Source organism: Triticum urartu, unplaced genomic scaffold (assembly GCF_056163025.1).
Source record: "Triticum urartu cultivar PI428250 unplaced genomic scaffold, HENAU_Tu73 scaffold189, whole genome shotgun sequence".
Classification (NCBI taxonomy): Eukaryota; Viridiplantae; Streptophyta; class Magnoliopsida; order Poales; family Poaceae; genus Triticum; species Triticum urartu.
The window spans coordinates 14856-24305 of record NW_028260335.1 but is presented as its reverse complement, the minus strand read 5'-3'; the positions used below and the strand labels follow the sequence as shown (position 1 = coordinate 24305).

The window sequence follows — 9450 nt, the reverse complement described above, 5'->3', positions numbered from 1 at the left end:
CCTACTAAACCAATCACAGCAATACCAGCTACAGTACCTATCAGCCAAAGAGGAATTCTTCCAGTAGTATCGGCCATTTCCCCTACTTTCCTCCACATTTTATCAATTGGTCATGCTAGAGACAAAAACAGTCATGGGTAGTTATAAGGATGGTATCCTTCCAAATGGGATAAGAGAATTCTTATTAGTCTCTTTCTTTCTCTCAATTGAAGAAGTAATTGGAAAATAAAACAGCAAGTACAAAAATGAGTAATAAACCCCAGTATAGACTGGTACGATTCAATTCAACATTTTGTTCATTCGGGTTTGATTGTGTCATAGTTCTATAGTTGGAATTTGTTTTATCGTTGGATGAACTGCATTGCTGATATTGATCCCAAGAAAAAAACAGTAGGTACAGCTAGTCCGTGAATAGCCAGCCATCGCACTGTAAAAATAGGATAGGTTCGATCTATGGTCATTGAGGGCCTCCTAAAAGGATCTACTAAATTCATCGAGTTGTTCTAAAGAATCAAAACGGTCGGTTATTAACGGAATTCCTTGTCGGCTTTCCGTGAAATACTCGTTTGGCCTAGGACTTCCAAACACGTCATAAGCTAAACCCGTACTGACAAATAACCAACCCGCAATGAATAGGGAAGGTATAGTAATGCTATGAATAACCCAGTATCGAATACTGGTAATAATATCAGCAAAAGAACGTTCTCCCGTGCTTCCAGACATGCTGAACTCCCAAAATTTTTGTACATTCAAAAAAGGAATTGATTCCGTAAAAGATGGGATCGACCAGTAAATAGAAAATTACTGATATTTCATCCTTGTGAGATTGTCAATTTTGTACCAAAGGTGTATTTTGAGTATACCGAATTAGTATAGCTATCCTTCCTATGGCACAGCAATCTGGTTTTGCCTGGTTCCGAAACATAATTACTTTTTTATTTTTTTTTTGTCTATAGGTAAGCTATATGTTATTCAAGGCATCAATAGAAAACCCCATTTTTGTAGGTTCTACTTACTTTTCATTGGCTTCGGAATAATAGAGTAATTCGGAATAGCAGCCAAAATCTTGGGAAAATCTAAGTTAATGATCAATAGGTTTGGATAAATAATTTAGGAAGGATATTCTCATACTGACACAATACAAGGACAAGTATATGTGAAATCTATCCTTTCATAATTCGTAATTCATCCTTGTATTGTTTGTTGGATTAGGTCTAACTTTCTTGACCAAACTGCGAGCGCGGAACTTTACGAGATGAAATAGGGAAAGACAGAAGATAGAATAGAACTTAAAAGGATAATTGAAGTGACTCGTCTTCGAATCTACTTTGGTTGGAGTTCGAAAAAGGAATAAAAATAAAGTAAATTCAAGGAAGAGCTTTCTTTTTTTTTTTTTTTTAACAGCCCCTTGGCAGGTCGTGGAATGCTTTTGTTCTCCTCTTATTCCATATGGAATACAATCAGTTAAAATAAGAAGGAATAGGGGAATATTCGATCGTTCACTCCAAAAAGAGGGTCCTATTGAAAAAGAAATTATCCAAAATAGAAAGAAGTTTTTTTTTTCAAATTCAATTGTTTATTTATCTCTTATTCAAAAATTTCCCTGAAAATTGAATTTCTTTTTTTCATTCAATGGGGTTAGATGATCTAGTTCTTAATATTATTACTTTACTCAATTGACAAATTCCACAACAAATCTCTTGATTCGGAATTAGGGACTCATGTATCATCTGATGAATCCACTTTCTTTTACACTTCTGTATCTTACTCTATCTTGTTTTTTAGTATTATCTAAAATAACTGATGAATTATGAATTTTCCATAACTTAGGTAAATGCTTTACCAACATATGTAGTGTAGTAAAAAAAAATAAATGGAATTTAACTCTTTCATGCTTACTTTAACTAGTTATTTTGGTTTTCTACTGGCTGCTTTAACTATAACCCCAGCTCTATTTATTGGCTTGAACAAGATACGCCTTATTTGAATTGACTGAATAATTATAATTCAGAAAAGAAAAATCTTTCTTTGGGATTCCTGGCATTCTACGACTCTTTTCCAGACTAATTAGGAATTCTTTTCTTGGTCATTGAGATTCGTGGATAATTTAGAGTACTATTTAGGGATAGATCGTACCTCTTTTTTTATCCCCTCGAACAAATCGAAATGATTGAAGTTTTTCTATTTGGAATCGTCTTAGGCCTAATTCCTATTACTTTAGCGGGATTATTCGTGACTGCGTATTTGCAATACAGGCGTGGGGATCAGTTGGATCTTTGATTGAGTCATTTTTTTTTTTTGATTGACCTCCTCCAGACCAGAGAGGAGGTCAAATTGAAATTGGAGTTACAATTCAATTTTGTTAAGTTATTTTACTCTGCTTCGACATAAAATAGATGGAATCACGCTCTGTAGGATTTGAACCTACGACATCGGGTTTTGGAGACCCGCGTTCTACCGAACTGAACTAAGAGCGCTTTCATTCATTCAAAAAGAAAATCTTTTTCTATTCCTAATGTATCTCACGTACGTATAGTCTCCACAAATTCAAGTTATACCCACTTTACTTTAATTGATCTCGTCGCTACTGCCTATAAAGAAGAAAGAAGTAATAGGTAGGGATGACAGGATTTGAACCTGTGACATTTTGTACCCAAAACAAACGCGCTACCAAGCTGCGCTACATCCCTTTTCCAAATTAAATTGTTGTACAATGCCATTGTACACAATTCCTGTCTTCTTTTCCACATCATAATTTTCTTCTTCTTTCTTTCTCTATCTATATATAGAACCCTCGTGTCATTTCTTCTTTTTGGTCTCATATAATTAAGGAATTATATACATATAAAATCCAATATAATTTCGCCTATAAAAGAAGGATTACTTTTCCTTGGTAATATATAGGAAGAAGGGGTCATCTTTTTCTTTTTTAGGGATAGGAAAATTTCGTCGATATGGTTCATTTTATATATAGCATAACAATCTTGGGCAAGAGTTTATGATCATATATGTATTCCAACAAGGAAGGAGGATTTTCAATGCGGGATATAAAAACATATCTCTCTGTAGCACCCGTGCTAAGTACTCTATGGTTTGGTGCTTTAGCAGGTTTATTGATAGAAATTAATCGTTTATTCCCAGATGCTTTGTCATTCCCTTTTTTTTAATTCTAGTTATTGCTATGGGAGGGATAGATTTCTTCGTGATATGACAAAATTTGATCCTTTTCAATCTTTTTTTAGTATCGGAAGGAAAAAGAAAGAAAAGATGGATTGGGTTGAACCTCAGAGTCATTAAAAATTTGGTAAACCCCATTTTTGAAAATAGAAATTCAATTTAAAGGGGTACCCAAGCTAAATAAGGCCTCAGAAATCAGAGCATAGAAAAGGCGGGGCTGGCTAATTAAATGAAAGGATTTCGAACCAAAATCTTTGCTAATTCGACAAGGATTGTATTCTTTAATTATTTCTCTATTTTTTATTACTTAATTAAAGAATAAAAAAAAATTATTCTAATGAATTTTATTCTTCTTCTTCGGATTCAAAATAGAAGAATAAAAGAATAAGTAGAAGAATTAAGTTAAGTCAATCCAAAAAGAAAAGGAGGTTCATGGCCAAGGGAAAAGATGTTAGAATCAGAGTTATTTTGGAATGCATCAGTTGTGTTCGAAAAGGTGCCAATGAGGAATCGACGGGGATTTCTAGATATAGTACTCAAAAGAATCGCCACAATACACCCGGACAATTAGAATTCAAAAAATTTTGTCGTTATTGTCGCAAGCATACGACTCATCACGAAATAAAGAAATAGGAACATCGTGTGTTTGATCTTTCCAAACAACAGAAAGAGTAAGAACTTCATATTTAATATATAAAGAAAACATAGTATAGAATACAAAATACAAATCAACTCATCTGATTTCCGGTAGATATTATTTCATATGTATAGAGGGTATTCATATACTATAATATGAATCAAATAAGATATGGATCAAAGAAAAACTACTTCTTCTGGATCCTAAATTAATAAAATAAAGAAGTGAATTTTCAAATTTTCAAATTTTAAATAAGGAATAAATCATGTATACATCTAAACAACCTTTTCTTAAATCTAAGCAACCCTTTAGTAAATCCAAGCAAACTTTTAATAAATCCAAGCAACCCTTTCGTAAATCCAAGCAAACTTTTCGTAAATTCAAGCAACCTTTTCGTAAATCTAAACAACCTTTTCGTAGGCGTCCCCGGATTGGCCCGGGAGATCGAATTGATTATAGAAACATGAGTTTAATTAATAGATTTATTAGTGAACAAGGAAAAATATTATCGAGACGAATAAATAGATTAACCTTGAAACAACAACGATTAATTACTCTTGCTATAAAACAGGCTCGTATTTTATCTTTCTTACCGTTTCGTAACTATGAGAACGAAAAGCAATTTCAAGCCCAGTCAATTTCAATAATTACAGGTTCTAGACCCAGAAAAAATAGACATATTCCTCAATTAACGCAAAAGTACAATTCCAATCGAAACTTAAGAAACAACAACCAAAATTTAAGAAACAACAACCGGAACTTAAGTTCCGATTGTTGATGTTTTATTCGAATTCGAAAGGGCCAGACCTATATATATTATAAAGAAAGTAATCCAGCTCGTTGATTCCTACCACTTAATCTTAATTTATTGTATCTTCCCGGAGTTCCCTCTCCGGGAATTCATCTTTTATTATTCCAGTATATTACTTTATTTATACCTTTAATTGATGATCTTTATTTTATTGGAAATCGTGTAAAGATTATTTGGATTTGATACAGCTACTTGTGCAAGCATTTTACGATTAAGAATCAATTTCTTCTTGTACAGGTTGTGTATTAATTTACTATAACTATCGAATACTTTATATACCCGCGTTGCTGCGTTTATCCGAGTGATCCACAAACGACGAAAATCCCTCTTTTGCCTACCTCTATCTCGATGAGAGGAAACAAAAGCTCTTTTTACCTGTTGGGTAATCATTCGATTAAGTCTTAAATGAGCCCCTCTAAAGTTTGAGGCAAATGAACGCATTTTTGTTCGTCGTCTCCGGGCTATATATCCTCGCGGAACTCTGGTCATTGAATCAAATTAACCTTAATGAATAACTAATGATTTCTCTTCTTTTAGCCACCCTTTTTCTCATTAATAACAAAACTAATTATTCCGATATATAAAATATTAATTCCAATGGCTTTTGCTATAGTAACCTTCCCAACCACGATTTTTTATTCCACTCCGTTCAGTTATTTCTATACGAAATAACAAATTCATTCTAATAATACTAAAAAAAATAGTGGGTTCCATCGTTTCTATGGTTCCCTTTTAAACGGTGAGGCCCTCTCTATACACCGGAGCCCTTTCTTTCATCAAAAGGTATTGCGAACTTGTATAGTCCACATTCTTTGGCTCTACCTATCCATTATAGAGTAAATAGCTCTTTTCACAATAAGAGTTATCCATACAGTGACGGTATTTAATTATGAAAGTTGGCTAAGTAGCTGACCCTGTTAGTCCGTTCTTTTAAGATAAAGGAGCATAAGCCTTTTTCTTTTTATTACTATTTCCTCCGCTTAATGGATAACCATTTGCTACCAATGGGAGAATTGCTTCTTATTTCCAATTTAGATAATTGGATTTGCACCAAAGGAAACCATAAATTCCATATACCATAGAAATCTAGGATAGAGAAGCTATATCCTATTCATTGGTACTAATCATGGATACTTCAATTTTTTTTATATTTGTTTGAAGTCATGATCTGAACGAGTCGCACATACACCCTAGCACATGTTCCTCGACGCTGAGGGCATCCTTTAAGCGCGGCCGTTTTTCGAGCATTTCGTATTGGCTGTCTTGCGTTTCTAATAAGTTGTTTAACCGTCGGCATGTTGTATGTATATAGAAAAAAATGGATTGGTTTAGATCCATCTTAACCTGATGATTGCTCATCATGAAGTCTTTCTATTTTCTATTAAATCGAGGAAAACACGAATTTAGCTGTGAAATAACTTTACAAGAAATCCGGACACTACCAATCCTTAAACATTTCTGGAAACCACACTGGATCAGTATCGCAGTGCTTGTCAATCATTTCATCCCCTACAATATCGACAAGTCCATAAGCTTTGGCTTCGTCTGCTGACATAAAAACATCCCTTTCCATGTCTTCGGATACAACCCAAAAAGGCTTGCCTGTTCTTACTGCATAAACCCTTGTGATCATTTCGCGAACTTTGTGTAACTCTTCTACTTCTAGTAAAAATTCTGGTGTCCTTGCCCGATAATAAGCACTAGCAGGTTGGTGAAGCATAATCCTCGCGTGAGGGAATGCTATACGCTTGGTGGGTTCTCCTCCAAGCAGAATGAAGGACGCCATGGAGGCGGCTATTCCGAGGCATATTGTATATATATCTGGTGTCACCGTTTGCATCGTATCAAAAATAGCCATTCCTGAGATTAGCCACCCGCCTGGGGAGTTTATAAACAAAAAAATATCACTAATTCCATCTTCTATACTCAGATATACCATGAGACCTGTAATATGATTCGTGATCTCGCAACGAATCTCTTGACCTAAAAAAAGTGTCCTTTCTCGATACATAACATTGTATAAGTCAACCCAAGTCGCTTCTTCATCTCCAGGAATCCGGTAAGGTACTTTTGGAACACCAATGGGCATATTAGATTAATATTATTAAATTTAAGTAAGAAAACCACACTTTAATATGGAAACGTAAGAATGGAACAGAAAGAAAGAATCCGCAGTTTATTGTCTTAATTTTTATTCTTATTCTATATGAATATTATAGATTCTATTAATACGTAGATTGAAAGGTTATACATATAAGGAATGTAAGACAGATTGAATAAAGAAAAGGGAATGGGTGATTTGAATGCTAAACAAAGAGGGGTAGCGATCTATTCTTCGTTTTTTCCAAATTGGCCAAGTTACCCATTGCATATTGGCACTTATCGAGTATAGAATAGATCTGCTTCTCTTTCTTCTTATGAACAGAATTGGCTTCTTATTTTTAATGGAATGAAATAAATATTCGCGCTTTCTGACACAGAATCCCCTAGAAGGGTTAGGTACATAGGATATGGATAGTCTTTTTCAATGCGATAAAATAAAGCGACATCGTGTCTATTTTTCTTTGCTAAAGGGGTATTTCCATGGGTTTGCCTTGGTATCGTGTTCATACTGTCGTATTGAATGATCCGGGTCGATTGCTTGCGGTGCATATAATGCACACAGCTCTAGTTTCTGGTTGGGCTGGCTCAATGGCTTTATACGAATTAGCAGTTTTTGATCCCTCTGATCCTGTTCTGGATCCAATGTGGAGACAAGGTATGTTCGTAATTCCCTTCATGACTCGTTTAGGAATAACGGATTCGTGGGGTGGTTGGAGTATTTCAGGAGGAACTGTAACAAATCCGGGTATTTGGAGTTATGAAGGTGTGGCAGGTACGCATATTGTGTTTTCTGGCTTGTGTTTCTTGGCAGCGATCTGGCATTGGGTATATTGGGACCTAGAAATATTCTCTGATGAGCGGACGGGAAAACCCTCTTTGGATTTGCCCAAGATCTTTGGAATTCATTTATTTCTTGCAGGGGTGGCTTGCTTTGGCTTTGGGGCATTTCATGTAACGGGTTTGTATGGTCCTGGGATATGGGTATCCGATCCTTATGGACTAACTGGAAAAGTACAAGCTGTAAATCCAGCGTGGGGTGCAGAAGGTTTTGATCCTTTTGTTCCGGGGGGAATAGCTTCTCATCATATTGCTGCGGGTACATTGGGTATATTAGCGGGCTTATTCCATCTTAGTGTCCGTCCGCCTCAACGTCTATATAAAGGATTACGTATGGGCAATATTGAAACTGTACTTTCCAGTAGTATCGCTGCTGTTTTTTTTGCAGCTTTCGTAGTTGCTGGAACTATGTGGTATGGGTCAGCAACGACCCCAATCGAATTATTTGGGCCTACTCGTTATCAGTGGGATCAGGGATACTTTCAGCAAGAAATATATCGAAGAGTTAGCAATGGTTTAGCCGAAAATCTTAGTTTATCAGAAGCTTGGTCTAAAATTCCCGAAAAATTAGCCTTTTATGATTATATTGGTAATAATCCGGCAAAAGGGGGATTATTCAGAGCAGGCTCAATGGACAATGGGGATGGAATAGCTGTTGGATGGTTAGGACATCCCGTCTTTAGAGATAAAGAAGGACGTGAGCTTTTTGTACGCCGTATGCCTACTTTTTTTGAAACATTTCCGGTTGTTTTGGTAGATGAGGAGGGAATTGTTAGAGCAGACGTTCCTTTTAGAAGAGCAGAATCCAAATATAGTGTTGAACAAGTAGGTGTAACGGTGGAGTTCTATGGTGGCGAACTTAATGGAGTAAGTTATTCTGATCCTGCTACTGTAAAAAAATATGCGAGGCGTTCTCAATTAGGGGAAATTTTTGAATTAGACCGGGCTACTTTGAAATCTGATGGTGTTTTTCGCAGCAGTCCAAGGGGTTGGTTCACTTTTGGTCATGCTACCTTTGCTTTGCTCTTCTTTTTCGGACACATTTGGCATGGCGCTAGAACATTGTTCCGAGATGTTTTTGCTGGTATTGATCCAGATTTGGATGCTCAAGTGGAATTTGGAACATTCCAAAAAGTGGGAGATCCAACTACAAGGAAACAGGCAGTTTGATACACATTGTTATAGTATCTTTCACCTCTCTTTTTTGATTTGACATGGGAAACATCTCCCATCCTTTCTTTGACTCTTTTTCTTTCTTTATATGGGAAATTATCCCAAATGACAAATGAATAGGTGTGGAAGTTATAATTGTAAATAAACCAGGATCGAATCTATGGAAGCATTGGTTTATACGTTCCTTTTAGTTTCGACTTTAGGGATAATTTTTTTCGCTATCTTCTTCCGAGAACCACCTAAGGTTCCACCAACTCCAACTAAAAGAATAAAATAATTTCATTTAAGTAAGAAGTCCCCCTATCTGGGAGACTTCTTACTTAAATTAGTCTCCGTGTTCTTCGAATGGATCTCTTAATTGTTGAGAGGGTTGCCCAAACGCGGTATATAAGGCATACCCAGTAAAGCTTACAAGTAAACCAGATATGGAGATGGCGACTAAAGTTGCTGTTTCCATTTTTATAGAATTTCAAGATTACAATGGATCTACGAAAAGATCGTGTATTTACAACTACAACGGAATAGTATACAAAGTCAACACCAATGATTAAATAGAATTTATGGCTACACAAACCGTTGAAGATAGTTCTAAACCTAGGCCAAAACGAACTGGTGCAGGTAGTTTACTGAAACCCTTGAATTCGGAATATGGGAAAGTCGCCCCGGGTTGGGGGACTACTCCTTTTATGGGGATCGCAATGGCTTTATTCGC

The 9450-nt window shown here is 35.9% G+C and overlaps 2 non-coding genes across 2 annotated transcripts; both read right to left on the bottom strand.

Moving 5' to 3' along the window:
- Positions 1 to 2403: 2403 nt before the first annotated feature.
- TRNAW-CCA (transfer RNA tryptophan (anticodon CCA)) lies at positions 2404 to 2477 on the bottom strand. The gene has a single exon. It is a non-coding gene; the product is annotated as a tRNA-Trp (tRNA).
- Positions 2478 to 2616: 139 nt separating this feature from the next.
- Positions 2617 to 2690, bottom strand: TRNAP-UGG (transfer RNA proline (anticodon UGG)). The gene has a single exon. It is a non-coding gene; the product is annotated as a tRNA-Pro (tRNA).
- Between the last annotated feature and the right edge of the window lie 6760 nt (positions 2691 to 9450).